This window comes from Salvelinus sp. IW2-2015, unplaced genomic scaffold (assembly GCF_002910315.2).
Source record: "Salvelinus sp. IW2-2015 unplaced genomic scaffold, ASM291031v2 Un_scaffold563, whole genome shotgun sequence".
Taxonomy (NCBI): Eukaryota; Metazoa; Chordata; class Actinopteri; order Salmoniformes; family Salmonidae; genus Salvelinus; species Salvelinus sp. IW2-2015.
The window spans coordinates 336,611-339,593 of NW_019942575.1; the positions used below are offsets into that span (position 1 = coordinate 336,611).

Consider the following 2,983-nt stretch of genomic DNA (forward strand, 5'->3'; position numbering starts at 1 on the left):
AAAACTATTTTTTTCCTGACTCAAGTAGAATATACTAGACGAGAGTCATAATAACATATAAGTATGATACAATGTCTGTTGTTGCATCCCAAATGACAACCTCTTCCTTAGTTAGGACACTACTTTTGACCAGGGCCCATTGGTGCCATTTGGGACACAGGCATGTAGCCTGTATTTTCTGTCATGACCGGTATTAGGGCTGTGGCGGTATAGAAATAGTCTAGARACACTAATAAGTATATCCACATCACAGACATTTGACTCCACCCTTCTACCCTCCTCTCCCCTATCCAGGTGCCTGCAGAACTGCATCCCCGCCCACAGCCTGACGCTGTCGTGCCCCGTGTGCCGCCAGACATCTGTCCTGCCGGAGAAGGGCGCGGCGGCGCTGCAGAGCAACTTCTTCATAACCAACCTGATGGATGTGCTGCACCGGCCCCCCAGCGACAGCTGCAGCCAGGAGAGCGCAGTGTTGGAGACCATCAACTCTGTGGCCACGGGACAACCGCTCTCCTGCCCCAACCACGTAGGAAATGTAGGATATAACGACAGACAGACTCTCTCTCTCACACACACACACACACACACACACAGCTAATAATTTCCATCCATCAGTGTCCATATAACGTTATTGCAGGAGTAAAGGATTCTACCGATCGGTCACCTTGTTGAAATTACAGTGATGGTCAGGGGGGGTGATATCGATGGCATTTAACAGTCTAGACATGTCTGTGGCACTTCAGCAGGAGTTTCCGTGACATTCGACTTTCTTGCATATTGCTCTAGCTCGTCACCATAGCAACAGGTTTATTTTTATGGGATACTGGCACGGGGCACTACCACATTGGCACTGAACTCCTAAGTGACTTGCTTCAAAGCTTGATACAGAGGTTTACTACAGGGTGTGATGTTTTGGGGATTTTGTTTTTTGAGATTAATTGTGGTGGTTTTTTTGTATAGTTAATTGGAAATACGTTTTAGGGTTAGTAGATATCTACAGTATTTTGTACCCTCATATATTCTGGGAATATTTGGGTAGTGCTTTCACACACCTGCACAGTATGCATTTGCAATCATGTCAGAGGAAAGGAAAAGGAGAGGAGAAAATGGATTCTCATACCATTTCTTCACCTTGACCTTTAAACTCTTGCTTTGCTCTTGCCTAGGTGATGGAGTTCTACTGTCCACCGTGTGAGACAGCCATGTGCCAGGAGTGTACGAGCGCCGAGCATGCCGAGCACCCCACTGTGCCCCTCAAAGATGTGGTCGAGCAACACAAGGCCTCGCTGCAGGACCAGCTTGACGCCGTCAAAAACCGGTAGGGGCCAATACATACCCCTGGGGGACGTTATAAAACATATTTACAACCATAAAAACAAATTACAACCCCCAAAAAATAAAAAGAAAAAGAAAAAGGTAATGGCCCAACACACACCCCTGGTGGAAAGTGGGTTAATGGTGCCATCTTTGGTTGCATCTGTACACAGAATAATGTACACCATATGTTCTTCTCCAATTTGCACTAGTGTATTGATTTTTCCTATTAGACTCAAAGTTCTTCTGAACCGTCCCACGCCCTAAACCTGCCCGCTCCCAGCGCGCCCGACTCTCGTCGCCCACGGCTCTGAACGCCCGTCTGCCCACGGCGTCCGAACTCCCACCCAATAGCCTGCCAAATAGCCTCCCGTCCGCCATCGAGCCTGCCAAAACAGACCCCCGTTCCATGACCTACAGACGCCGTCCCCAGACAGGAGCCTGCTAGAGAGCTCAGCCAGACGAGGGCCGCTAGAGCCTCCGCCAACCGCATCACCCAGCAAGCTCCCCCAGAACCCGGATGCAGCCAAGACCTTCGCGCCCAACCGATCACCAGAGCCTACCGCCCAACCGGATCACCAAGAGCCTTCCGCCAGGACCGAAATCAAAGCCAGAGCTTCCGCCCAGACCGGATCAGCCAAGCCTCCGCCAACCGGCATCAGCCAGAGACCTTCCGCCAGCCATGACCAGCCAAAGCCGTCACCACCCCCATGACCAGCCAGAAGCCGGTCTACCAGCCATGACAGCCAACCGCAAGCACCCAATGACCAGCCAAGCCGTCAGCCAGCAGAACAGCCAGACTATGCCACCCAGATCCCCCATCCAGTCACGAGCTGCCCGTGCCACCCACCCGCGGAGCTGCCTCCCTCACCCATAGCTTGCCTTCCCCTCAGCCCGACGCCGTCCCTCAACCCGAGCTCCGTCCCTCAGCCCGGACTGCCTCCCTCAGCCCGGATCTGTCGTCCCTCAACTCCCGTTTCCCCTATCCCCGGTGCATGCCCCTTATCCCATTGCTTGCCCTTTCATTAGGTGTGTGAGTGTCATTGCGGGGCAACCGGAAGCGGAGTCGACTATGGTGTTGGTACCACTCCGAGCCGAGCCACCACCTGGTAACAGATCCCACCAAACCCTCCCTAATTTGTGGTGCTTCGATACGCACCCTTGATGGGTTACACGTCCGACCGATTTTTATGTATTTTTATTAGTTTAGTGTCAGGCGTCTGGCATTGTATTGTGTGTGTTTAGTTAGTCTTTATGGGTTGATGTGTAATGGAAAAAATAGAATATTTTTTAGTTGTCGTAGTTATGTCTAGGCTGCCTAGAGGTCTCCAATCAGAGACAAGCTGCATCATTTGTCTCTGATTGGAGCCATATTAAGCGTTAGCCATAGCATAGCTGTTGCATTATGTCCTGCTTAACGTTGTTGCATTGGCTGGCCCACTTGCTTATTTTAGCTTCACATCATTGTGTTGTGTTATTTTGTAATAGTGTTTTCGTCATTTTCTCAGCTTCGTTCGTTAATAAAAGAAGATGGCTATTTCCTCATGCTCGTTTTGGTCCGTCTCCTCCTTCCACACGATCCTGTTGACACATGTGTGTAGATTGATGAGGGACCAATTTTAAATTAACTGATAACCTACACCAATCAGTGTAAGAAGTCTAAAACCTA

At 50.2% G+C, this 2,983-nt stretch overlaps 1 pseudogene; it reads left to right on the forward strand.

The window, feature by feature from the left end:
- The first annotated feature begins 294 nt into the window (after nt 1-294).
- The window catches only part of LOC112067816 (tripartite motif-containing protein 2-like), a 38,055-nt pseudogene continuing 35,366 nt past the window's right edge, over nt 295-2,983 (forward strand).